The sequence below is a fragment of the Pseudopipra pipra genome, chromosome 7 (genome assembly GCF_036250125.1).
Source record: "Pseudopipra pipra isolate bDixPip1 chromosome 7, bDixPip1.hap1, whole genome shotgun sequence".
Classification (NCBI taxonomy): Eukaryota; Metazoa; Chordata; class Aves; order Passeriformes; family Pipridae; genus Pseudopipra; species Pseudopipra pipra.
In genome coordinates, this window is record NC_087555.1 from 16,885,992 (window position 1) to 16,899,620 (window position 13,629).

General features: G+C 37.6%; 1 long non-coding RNA gene across 2 annotated transcripts in view; it reads left to right on the forward strand.

Annotated features, from left to right (window-relative positions):
* The first annotated feature begins 3,442 nt into the window (after window positions 1-3,442).
* Window positions 3,443-13,629, forward strand: part of LOC135417113 (uncharacterized) — a 76,482-nt gene continuing 66,295 nt past the window's right edge. For both annotated transcript variants that reach the window (XR_010431902.1, XR_010431901.1), the window contains exon 1: window positions 3,443-3,673. This is a non-coding gene — a long non-coding RNA (uncharacterized LOC135417113). The remainder of the gene's footprint in view (window positions 3,674-13,629) is intronic.

Genomic DNA, 13,629 nt, shown 5'->3' on the forward strand with positions numbered 1-13,629 from the left:
AATTCACTAGAAGTACAGAAGGATACAATAAGCTCCCATCAGTGCACCTGTTCCCCAATTTTTGGCACAGCATAAAATAAGAGATTAGATATTTCTCCCTACATATTATCTGGTGTGGGGTGTATGTGTGTGAGAACACACATATGCAAGCAGGCACTTGTGCAAGTATCTTTTTTTTCCCTCTTGGTTATGGTGCTTGGCACAGGAACTGGGCAGAGAGGCCTGGAAGCAGGCTGTGGATGTGGCTACTAACATGTAAGATGCTGCTGGATCTGGTGCTGTCAACAGCAGCCAGAGGAGAGTGCTAGAAACGAGGGCTTGGGTATGGTTTTGATTTAAGATATGTATCTGGATAATTAAACCAAGGAAAATAGATTCATTTTGGGGAATGGAACTGTGACTAGTTCTGTCAACTTTGATTCTATCTGTATAATATTTTGAGATAGTGTTTTTAAACAGGGATTAAACTTGTACATTGGCCTAACACCCTTCCCATCTGTAGTCTGTATAATGTGAACACCCACTCAGAAACATGGAGATCTCACTCCTGATCTCCCAAATCAGAATTGGAAATGTTTAGATTACAATTATTTTCTGTGGGTTCATAAGACAACCTGATATCGTTTTTACATGAATGGCTTCCTAAAGTTTTAATTATATGTCATTTATTAAGGTTATATTAATTTCTTTCTAAGTCTTGGAAGTAAGAAGTTGATTTAATTGGTTTTCAAGGAACTGTTCAGTTCATTTGCTATTATTATGAGACATGTATCATCTCCCATTTAATTAGTTTTGTTTCAACACAAAAGTTATTGCCTGCTTTCTATGGTAGTTCCTATCCTTCTTGTATAGCTGCATGTGTGACTGCTGTAACCTTGCCTGGCAGGCATTTTTTTAGAGTCAGTAGATTTGTCTTTAAATTTCTATGTGACATTGTGTGAACAGAAGCAGGGAACAGAAATCCAACTTGTACTTTTTGTAAGTAAGTGCTACTATTCATTTTAAAAAGAATTTATTTGACAAATCATAGGCTTGGCTATATCCTGCAAGGATGTTTGTGTGAGAAGCACCTCTTTTCAGTTTGGCTCTCAGCATCCCTGGATGCACTGAGCATTCTTTGGAGGATGTGTCCCATGCTAGCTGGGGCAGCTGCCCTGCATGCTGTAGACATGCAAGCAGCAGATCTTCCGCAGTTGCTCTTTCCAAAACAGTTGGGTGCTCACTGTGAGCCCAACGCTTGCTCAGATTTTTTCTACCTGCCACTTACCCCTCTGACTCTCCCAGCTCTGCTCTCTCTGTTTTGTGCTTTGCTAGCCTGTGTCAGAAGTAATGGACATCTGCAACCACCCAGTTCTTTTGGACACTGACTGAGCAAGAGATACTCCCACAATCTGCTGAGCTGGTGGTAACTGGAAGGGAGATTGCCCAGCAGAGGAGAAGGGAGATTGCCCAGCAGCTTTGATGGAGTAAACAGCCAGTGAGGCAACAGCATCCCCAGGATCCATGAACCAGCCTGGAGTGCGATGTGTAGGGGACGAAACTGCAGATTTTTTGTCCTCAGATGTTCCTTTCCATGTGGGGCAGTCAGGCAGCCACATGTGGGTGATAGGAAAGCTATTGGTAGATTCAAAAAATGAACTTTTCTGACAGGTACTTTCCACAGTGCAACTGAATTATTTCTGCTGCCTGCCAGCCTTAGGGAGGAGTTTTCTGATTGCTTTACATCCTAACCAGCCCTGCACTGCTCTAGATATTTCCTCAGCAACACTGTACTATATCATGTGAAGGCTATTAGCCCTGTTTAAATTATGTTTGTCTATTGATGTGTTAATTTTTTTCCCAGAACTATACAAGTTTTAAATAATACACTAGATTTTTTTATATATGAGCTCCTTGGACAAAAAAAATCCCATTTGATTAGCTCTTAGCCTTTTCTTTATTAATCAGCAACTCTTTTTTTTTTTTTTTACCAATTTCCAAATTGGCAAAAAATACCTAAGTTCAGAACTATTAAATTGAAGTCCACCCATGTTGGATTCAGAGTTGAACGAGTAAAGGCAAACTTCATAATTCCTAGATACAGTGACAAGGTAGAAAATAGCTGATAAATGGCTGTTATTCTGTTCTTTTTAGACAGAGAAGACAGAAATAACTTTCTCTAAATGTACTGCTATTATTATTAAGCTATTTATAAAACAGGGTCTCTTCTCCCAGGTTGGAGATGGTACCTCTGCTGGATTATCATTTTATGTGCTTATGTATGTATGAACTGCAGGTAACTATTCAATAAATCCATTTTTCTTGTCATTAATATTAGAGGATTTTCAACTTCCACTTGCATGCTTTATTTATGATCAAGTTCTTGCAATCAGAAATGTGATCTTTAATAAAATGAAATGTATGTGTCTGATGGAAAGAAGCATTAATCATGCAGAAAGCAACCAATACACATTTGTTTCCTTTTGCCATATTGTCAGATTGCATTTCTATAGGTTAATCATGATTTGTAAGTAATATGTAAACGTATTTCCAAAGAAGTGCTCTTCTTTAATGCACTGTGAGTCCAAATAAACTAGAGCATGTTCAGTTCCCCCTTCTATTCAGAGAGCAGTGTAATCCAATGTCCATTTACCTCTGCTTTCCTTCTAGGTATTTCTATTATCTTGCTTTTGTGGATTCCAAACTAATAGATGTGAAGTTCCTGAAAGATACATTTTAAACATTAGCACCACAGTGAAGTGATTCTAATTTTCCATAATCTTACTGAAAGTTAGTCTATTTTTTGCAATAATCATTAATGCTCTCTTGAATGCATAGAAATTTTTTGTGTTGATATTCCATTTATTTACACTATTACATCACGATTAAAACCCACCTCCTGCAAAACAACTTACTTGCAAGTTTGCTAATATTCTGCTTAAGATAACTTGGGATGTTAATTTAGCAGTGAACTCATTTTAGAGCTTATTCTTTTGGCAATGAACATTTTCAGAATAATGTTTCCACTACGTGAACTGCATAATATTTAGATCATACAAATATGAATCACATAAATTTAAAAAGTACATTCATAGCAGAGCTCTAACAGCCAAGAATGAAAATCGACTTAAAAATTCTTTGAATTGTTGCATTAATCTCTACAGCAATTAATTGCAGTTATCATTGTATCCCTTTTGTGCTCACTGTCAACAACAGCCACTAATCAGTTGAATCTCACAGGCCCACACAGACTGTAAAGTGACCCACAGAATCTTTTCTCCTAGTCTCAATTTGGCACTGCTGTGCACAGCTGACTAGTGTTGGCCATTCAAGAAGCAGAGAAAGAGTAACAGGCTCAGACATGTCTAGGCAGTGCAGCGCAGCCCTTAAATGCTGAGCAGCTTGTGTTACCTAAACAGATGAAAAAAATGAAAATTGGACAAAGATCTGCTGTGTGTCACTGGTGGAGCATTGTCAGCCTCTGGGTGGGTAACACAGAGCTGTTCTCATCACCTGTCCCTCCTGCTTGTGCAGTGTCTGCCACACGCATCATAACGTCACCTGGGTGTTTGGTGAAGCTGCAGAAGCGTGGGGTAATCCTGGTGCTGGAGACCCTGTGGGGCTTTGGCATGAGATTGGCTTTAATGTGCTAAGCATGATCAGCATGAATGTGAAGTGTCTAACCTGAGCACAGGTAAGCCTGAAAGCTTAGGTGCTCTGAGATTTTGATGGCTGGGATGCTGTGGGTGGGTGTGGGCAACTGAGGATCTAAACTTTGAACTTGGATGCCTGCTATGGCAACCAGATCCTATATCCACCTGAATCCCACCCTTAGCCTTCAGTGCATTGGAAGATTGCTGCTATGGGAAAAGCCCTGAGGACAAGATCCTTAATAAGATACTATACTACTGGCATAGTACCACTGAGTGTATTGAAGCTTACGTCATTTACACTACAAGAGGATTTGGCCCTCTGTCTTTAGTTGGAGCTTTTAATCAAATCAGCACATAGCTGGTATGGAGGCAGCTCGTTATGGAGGAGCCATATTCACCAATGTTCTCTCTGGGAGGTCTTACTCCTGTTCTTTCATGATTTCTGTAGCTGTACCAATGCTGACTAAAGGTCACTGCCACTTAGAAAATAAGTTAGTTTTGTAGACTGAAGCTACGTAACAGAAACCATGGTGTATGATGCTCCTCTCTGGGCTGGGGGCTGTGTGTTTGTGGGAGGAGGGATTTGCAAAGCTGTGTAACTAGCCAGGGCAAATATCTGTGCAATATAAGGATTTTTCTCTTCCTTTCTTTTTATTTTTCTCTTTCCCACATTTATTTTCTTCATCTCTTCATTTCTTGCTTAGCTAAAGAACTGTTCCTATTCAGCAGCCTATTCAAGATCCGTTCAGGACTGTCGCTTAGTGAAATACTGAGCTGCAGGCATAGCAGGACAAGCAGAGCTCTTGAATAACTGACTGTTGAAAGGCACTGTTTGGCAGTGCTAATTGTACACAGGGTACTGCACAATTGCACTGCTTTATTTGATGACTTGTCATTGTATATATTTTATAACCCTTTGTTAGCCTGGAAAATTTGCTTAGGCTGATACCCAAACTCAAAGTTGGTGCCACAATTTTAATTGAACTATGAAAATATTCCAAACCCCTGCTTCCTTTCAATAGTGACTGTGGTGAATTCCCTAGAACTAAGAAAATTCATAAGTGGTCTTCTCAAAATTGTGCTACCTATTGCTTCAAATTATAGACAAGAAGTTTTGCACAATTTTATGCAGTAGATGTACTCTCAAGGGAAGGACTCTGTTGAAGTAATTGATTTATTTCAGAGAAAGTCACATAAACCTTTCCCATCATTTTCCTGTGGTTTGATACTAAATTACTATAATAGTAGCAAAAATAATTCAAAAGTGTTGAAGAGCAAGTTAGAAACAGCCCTGTTTTGAGACTGTTTAGACATAAGCAAAAAACAGAGAACGAGTTTGTCCCTGCCTGGAACACAGGATAGTTTTGCTTGCATTTTGCAAGTGAGGCTACTGTTGTGAGTTTTAAGTGACAATTTCCTTTTGCCATCAATATCCATCTTCTGTGGCACATACAGCTAACAATAAACTTCAGTGTGAGTTTGATACATCATGTCTTTATTTATGTATTTTCTTCTTCAACTAGAACTTAATAATTAAAAGATTCTCACCTTGCCAACAGCTGGGAAGGTGAGCTCAGTGTAGAAAATTTACTCATGTTATCCTATTTCTGTGGATTTTAGAACTGGTATACAATAGCTCAAATAAGGCACTTATTGGAGAAGCAGCATTGAGATATAGTGATTGTACTAATAGGACTACAGCAATATAGTTATACCAGTATAGTAATGAGTAAATTTTCTTGTATAAGCAAGCCTCAAGTAAAACCCTTAACATTATGAAAATTGTAGCTTTGCGTTATGAACAGTAATAGTATAGAGAGTCTCAGATATTAGAAATATTTAATCTGTTCACAGGGGGCCAGAACAGGATCATATCCTCAGTGTAATAGTGCTTTGTTTCTTCTTATTTTAAATGTCTCAAGGGAATGGAACTTTCATGACTTCCATAGAGACACTATTTCACAGCCCATAGATCTTTCTGTCAGGAATATTCACCTTACAGTCACTCAGATTTTTTCTTTTGGTAGAATTTTTAGCTCCCTTGAATAGCTTTATATGAGAGAGGTGAAAGGAGAGGAATTAGAGAGAGAGATATCAAAAACAGTGAAGCCTGAGAAAAGCTATAAATTATTTCCCCATTATAAAAATCACAGCACCACAGATTGAATGTTGTCCTCATCAGCACCTCTAACAATTTGAACCCTGTTATGATAAATGTAAACTTAAAAAGACCTAATGTCAAGTGGAGCAGGAAGTTTACAAAACCAAGAGAAATTTCATCTAGAGGTAAGAGTAAAATATTGCTTTGATTCACTCAGTACATATCCTCACATAATCTGATATATCTGCCTTTAACTTCCAGGAATTTGTGCTCTTTTATAGACAGTGAGACCTTGCAGTGAAACGGAAAAGTGAGAGTTAACTTTAAAAACATACTGGCTTTCTCCCAAGCAGTGAGTGCTGACAAGTATAACCATATTACTAAAATCACATCGGGAACGTGATATATTAAATAAAAACATGATCATCTACAGCCAAAGTAGTTTGTATTTTATCTATGAAAAAAGCATCGTGTTACATCAATCTGTCCAAAAAAATGGGGCACATCAGAAAACAATGTTAAGAAGGCTTTTAAAACACATCATTGAGATTACAGCACCTTTAAAAATAAACAGCACTGAATACCAACACAGGTAAAATGTCATTGTGAAGCCCAGATCTGAAATTCAACGGAATGCTTTATAGCTTTCCAGTGTGTGATAAAATCTGTTCACCAGATGTACTATCTGTCTCCTGTGTAGCATACTTGAGCATCATCTAGGTCTGAGGCCCATTTATTTCATGTAAATGCCTTTCCTGTGCACACCTTAGGGCACCCTAATTCTCCATTTTATTTCAGGCACTGCACAGGGTACCATCTGGTAGTGTTAAGCTCATCTCATTTTATTGCACTATTGCAGTGGCTATATCCAGCCCTATAGCATTCTTTCAATGAAGAGAGAGTTCAGTTACTGCCAGCTATTTTTTTTTGCCAGAAACACTATACACATGCAGAGTTCACATGCATATCAGTCTCACCTGAAATGCAGGTCACAGCTTTTCACCCCACGTGGTTAAAAATCACTAAATAAGTGGTGACTTGCTGATATCAGGTACAGCAGCAGTCCTAGCATGGTGTTATCTTAAGAGCAGGAGAGCTTACTCCTCCAACTAATGATGTCTTTATAATATCTCATTTTTATTATTTCTATTAAAATAAGGAAAAAAATTATATCACACCCTAAAAAAGTACCTTACAGGAATAACTTAATATTTAAAGGTAGTAATATACTTCTCAACTGTACTTCGTTACAAAGTTCATTTGCTATTTTAGGCACAATTTTATTTCTATGCATCACATTCCTTCCTGTTTATTCTTGTAAATTATTGCCATTAAAAATTTTAACTTGAAATGGAGGTTATGGAAAATTTCATCCATTTATGGGTTTTTCTTCATTGTTTGTCATTTTTAGTCATCTTTGTCCTTTTGAGTCTTTGTCTCACATCTTAATGGCCTGATTTTTTTAAACTCCCTTTCGTGCCAGCAATTTTGTGCTCCTGGTTATTGCTACTTAGATGTCTAACTACCTCTTGGGCCTACAAATGAGGGAGTTGGAAGTGTAAGTGCCAATAATTACTCACACAGTTTTCATGTGCTAAAAAGGAACCTGGTTTTTCAAACTCAAAATGTTGTTGGCTATAGGTTTGAAGCAGGTCAGGTTTGAAAGTACAATCCTATTGTCTGCTGTACAGCCAAATTCTACTTTCCCGTAAACTCTGCTGATTTTAGAACGGCTACATGCCAGTAAGGCAGACCAGAATTACCCTCCCTGTTGCAGCTCTACCAATGCTGGAGAGGAAAAACCCACCTTTGCTAAATCACCGTGGAAACATGATGTGAAACACATTTAGCACCAAGTCAGATGCCATATAACAAAATACACAAGTTTCAGCATTTCTTAGATGTGGGAAAGAGATGCCATTCTGCACGTCAATGTCAGCATGAATGAAAAAAAACTGCTTTTCTCCTTCAGGATTTTTAAAAGCTATTTAGATCACATTTTCATTGCATCCCCTTCCTCTAGTGTTTTCTCCCTAGGCAACATCAGAACCAGAGTAAGATTATTTGGATGTAGCATAACACTTTTCCTCATTCCTCCATCTTTAAATCTCTGTCTCCTCTTTAGAGCAGTAGTTGGATATGATATTATCCTTTGAAGAAATAAGTGTGTCACCTTGAAGCAACAGTTACGTTAGTCAGTGCTTCCAGACAGAGCTCAGACAGTGTAGATTCTCCAGCAATCACAGCAAGAGATGGCATCTGTCCTTTCTCACCCTGAGCAATAGCAAAGGTTCCAATCTATTGAAAGACAGAAATGTTCCACTTCTTTCAAGAATGGTTCCAGCCTTTCTGCAAACCCTGGCTGATACCATTTCACTGGTACCACTCAGTTCATGTCTCACCCTTCTCAGCTGTGAAAATTTGGATGAAACATTCATGTGACTGAACGCTCCCAGGAGCTGGGCAGTTTCAGTTTTGATCTATACCCAAACAAGGCAACTGATGAAACAAATTGGCAGGGGAGGGGAGAAAGCTTTGAAAGTATTCTTTTTAGATAAATATTTAAATTGCTAAGCTGCCATTTCCACTGCTGGAAATTACTCTTGTTCAATAACCTGCTGCACATGACAAGAAGATGACACCTGACTGCTTCAGAAAATAGCTTGGCACATCTCTGGTGAGCACCACAAACAAATTATCATAAAAAAATAAACACTGCTAAAATGCATTCTCCCCTCCCCTTCCTCCTGACTTTCTCATTCATTGATTACTAGTAGCCATAGCAGGGCACTGATAGTCATTACTGAAAATCCCACTTTCCAGATAAGTAGATTATAACAATGAAATTTCAAAAAGGTGGAATTTTGTTCCTTTTTGTGAATTCTGAATGTTTGAAGTTCAGACAAAGTTTGAAAGCCTAGCAATGACAAATGTAGGTAGATTCACCTGGATTAGTTATCTGTGTTGATATGAAGTACAGGTGAATAGAAATAATAATTCTCTCTATCATACATTGCTGTAGGAAGAGTTTATTTTTCTGTTTTCAGTCTCAGCTGAAATCAGGAGTACTGGATTGTGACTAGACAAGCTGTGATTCTTAGCAGCCATACAAAGTACCGTTTTCTAATGGCTTGTAAATCAGTAGAAGTCTCAAAAAAAATAGCTTCATATTTATTTTCCTGGAGATCTCCATCTCCTTTAGTTTTCAAGCCACTTGTTCTGTAAAAATGTTAATGATAATCTTAGTATGAAAACTCCCTCTCACCCCATCAAACATTTCATCCCAATAATTTCAAATACATTCATCTGTGAAGAGTTAACTGTCTGAACAAGTCACCGTAGACCTTGGAGGAATCAGAACTCAGAAATTCCGGCAGATAACTAAGTACTGAGATTTTTCCATATACCAAGAAACGATGCTTTGAGAGAGGGAAAAGAACTTTAGAGCTGGCAAGGTGTGATGGACAGGTGTGGGTGCAGCAGGGTACCAGACAATATCTGTTGAAGGACTGGAGCCTAAAATATAATTAAGACTTCGTTTGGCTTAGAAAAAGAAAACTCATAGACTTTTATTGATAAAAATGCAAATGTGATAATTTGAACTAAAAGGGGAAATATAATGGCACACACTCATATCTATAACATTTATTTTCCATTAGCAAAATGCTAATTAACCATTAATCATTTGATAATGTATATGTACCAAAAGCAGCTCACAAGTCAAAATGTCTAAATAAATAGCACAGCAGCCAGTCAAGGTGAAAAATACCATGCTTCTTTTTAAAGAAGAAAAGTAGAAATCATTGTTTCCCCTTACAGAAATTGTAGCTGTGGCATACATACAGCTGTAGTTATGACACTGGGAGTTATGTCTAGGTAGTCAATCTTTTCCTACAAGTGGCTGCAGTTAAGTGGAAGCAACACTAAAACAGACTTACCCATCTCTGCAATTAAACTGGGAGAAAACTGTATTGGGATCCACTGGACAGTGGAATTTGAAAACACCACATTCTTCCAAAGGTTCCCTCTGAGCTGGTTTCCTAGTGCTAGTGACTTCTGCTCTGAGCTAATTTCTGCTCCACTCCCACTGCACATTTTTGCATTCATAGGCCCCTGGAGTGCTGTGCAGCCAGACCTGCCAGCACTGCCTGTTTATTTCAGTCTCTGGTATGATATTGAAAGTAACATCTCAGCCTGGAAGTATATTAAATGAAGTGTGAATGCAAATTACTAGCAAACCATCTTTTCTATTTTACAAAAGGTTCTTGTTAGATTGGTTCATTTTGCAAGACTTAATTCTGTAGGACGATCTAGGCGTTTTTCCATTATAAAAAATCCCTAATAACCAGTTCCACATCTGAGATAGTGAAGCTTAAAATCAACCATTGTGTAGTATATGAGAAGTAACTATTTTTCGTAGGTTTTTTACTGTACATTTGGGATTATGATTTCATATTATGCAAATGCATTTTATGAAACCATAACGCATAAATGTGTACTATTGTTAATACACATTTGCAGCCTAGCATGTGAAGCCTCCAAAAGAGCCATTCTGGTGTCTTCTCTCATTGTGCATTATGAATAATAAACAAAATGTAGTTAGACATATTCTGTATTACAGAATGATAATAGTAAAAATTACATCCTGTCATTAATATATATGAACAGTGTGTATCCTGGTAGCTCAAAAAGGCATCTCGATGTGAATGCAGGTTAAACAAAGAGAAGAAGTTGTCTAATTCACAGCAGGAACAGGGACTGTTCAGGACAGCTCTGATTGTTGAACTTGGAGGAAACGATGGTAAACAAAATTTTGCTTATTCTTAATTTCTTTCGTCTTCTCAGTGGCATAATCTTTTCCGCTGGAGTCATTGCCTGCATGCTAGTTCCTGTGTCATATTTTACAAAGTACTATAGTAGACCTCAAAATAGCTGTTCTTACATTTGTTTTCTAAAGAACTCCAAAGAAGCAACTGCTGTGTGAACAGCCTCGCTGCTGCTGCAACGCCTTGCAGAGGTGCTGAGCTTTTGACAGCACTACATGCAATGATTAGGTTGGTGAGGCCATTCAGACATGGAATCACAACTGTGTGTTATTTCTTCTTTAATTAGTAACAAAAAATGAAGGAATTTAACAGTTTTCCACTTCAGTCTGATTTTTGCACTATAGGTGCAAAAAGATATCCCTGTCAGTGTTCCTGAAAAAAATTTGTATCAACATTAGCTTGTGATATACAAGTGTGCTCGGATTTCCACTTATTTCACAGATCTCAGACCTGTTCAGAGTGTCCACTTCCTTTATGCAGTGTGCAAAGTCACACTGGCTAATGTTATTCTGCTGTGATGTACAGAAATGCATCTCTCTACCTCTTACCAGTTACCATTGCTTCCACAGGGTCACAGCTTGTCAGCCACAAATCTGTGCCATCGTAATAAACCCAGTACTGATCTAGTGTCTTTATTCATGTTTCTGATATCCTGGAGTGATATGTGGGGCCCTTTATGTGCTTGCCAAATCTGAAAAAAGCCCAAAAGGAAAGAAAAGAAAATGAAAACAAACAAACAAACAAAAACCCACACCAAGACAAAACAGATAAAAAGTTGTGGGGGTTCAGCAAGGTGAGGAATGGAGCTGTTTTGCTGTTCCCAAGATGAAGTCTTTAGTAAGGTTGCCTTTTCCTGTATTCTGGTACTGAATGAGGCTTACTCTGTCTCCTATAGCTATTTCCAGTGTAATCTTGCCCACATAAGCTGAAATATTGGAAAGGCTTTATATGTCTTTTGTAGGCTGAGTTGACCACAGGTTCTGCGTATTACTACTTGAACATAGTTATGTGAGATTTAATTAGAACTGCCATATAACCCTTTATCATGACAAGGGGAAAAATTAAGTTAATAACATGGTTCAGTAGAAAAAGCCAAGATGAATGATCTCTAGAAAAACATTACTTTATTTCAAACATCTGTATTTTGAAGATTCCTGTAGGTATCAATTAAAGAATTTTCTATACCTAGATGACATTAAAAACATGTTATCTAGACTTGAGGAGATAAACACTAGAAATTATATCTTCTGTATAATGAAATTTGCCTATCTATAAAGCTCTTTTTCTGGTTTGGGTTTTTTTTTTCTGACTGCAAAAATATTTGTAAAGGTAATTTCACCAGACATTTGGAAACTTTGAAGTGCTTTTCTATACATATAGTTCTTTATAAATAGGTAATTTGTATCTGCACTCTATTCAACTGAATGTTTATTGGACTGTCTGGTCTCAAAGATGCCTGCTAAAAAATATAATTTCCCTAAAATTACTAATACAAGATTTATTCATTTACCCTTTAAGTACTTTGCAACTTATTTCCATTTTTTTCTCCCTCAGTTTTGCTTCCAGTAAAATCCTAAATTTTTCTAATTTGCTGTGCTATTTTAATTAGACAATTTTCCCTTATTTGTATAAGTAGGCAGTCATATAAGTTTGAGACTGTAAATCATTCATCCATTAAAAACTCTATTTCCTCATATTGCAAGTTTGATTCATTTGGGAAAGACAAAAAACCTTGGCGTGGAATAGAATTATGCAATGTCATGGACACATTAACATTTGGATCAAAATTTTACATTGTGTCAGCCAGTAAACAGTATAAATGGTTCAGATTTGCAATAAATAATTGTCTATTAATACCTTGGCGTGGTGTAGCAAATTAAAGTCTCACTTCAGTAAGCACAGATGTAGGTAAGAGCTGGGCCTAAAGAGAGCAACTGCTATGCAGCATTAGAGTAGAAAGAGCATCATGAAGCATTACTGCACCTTTCCAGCAATGAGAATAATGTATACAGATTTAAACAATAATAGACGAACATAGGGGGAGGTAGGTTGTAGGTGCAGTTAAGACTAATCAGGCAAGATTTAGAACCATTTGTTTCAGATGCTCTGTCAGGCGCTTGCCTTGCAGAAGATTAAGAGAAGCATTTTAAAATACAACATTGTGTGTTGTTGCATACAGAACAGAGCCCATAATTCAGGATGATCAGGACATGTGACACTCAGGGACTTCCTGGGTCATTATGTTGGGTCCATTCCTGTGGTAGTCAAACAGACACCAAATATTAACAGTATACTGCTTTTGTTAAACTGCTGTGTTTTGCAGCTTGCAGATTGTTGTCAATTGTCTTGAGATTTTCACAAATTTAATTGCTAACTGAAATTTTGTCAAATTACTTCAGTAACTTCCTGCCCCACAGACTGTGAGCAGATGGTCCTGAATGATCAGTATCTGAAACTCAAAGTTCAATTTCTCAGTGTGGGTTATTTCTGTGAATGTTTTAATAAGCACACATGCCATAACTTCACTGACAAAATTCAACACAAATTGCAGCATGAAAATTGATTAATTTAAAAATGTAAATATATATGAACAATTAGGTATTAATGATTATTCAGAGAGTTCCAATACAAAATATTGTCTCTCAGTCCCTAGTGATGTCCTCCACGAACCGCAATTGTTGCTCCAATTTTGAGCATGTTTTTATTTTTGCTTTACCAACTCAGCCCATAATCCTGTAACGCAATCTAGCTTGTCCATACACTAATGGGAAGGCATTAATCAAAACACTGTTCCCCGTTACATTAACTACAGAGCAATATCTCCTTATTTTGTATTTCCTAGTGGTTTCTTTGTCCAAGACTGTTTGAAAACGCACCCTCAGCGTTCAGAACTGCAAGTCGTCCATGGTCTGCGCTTGATTGGCTGAGTAATCTCTCTCATTTTCTTTGGCACTTTGTGTTCATGTCCCTGGTGTCTGGAGCACGAGTCAGTGCATTTTTAAGCAGAGTACAAGGTCTATATTTTGTAGATCTAAATCCAGTCCTGCTAATGCGTAAGACAAGGGCTTAA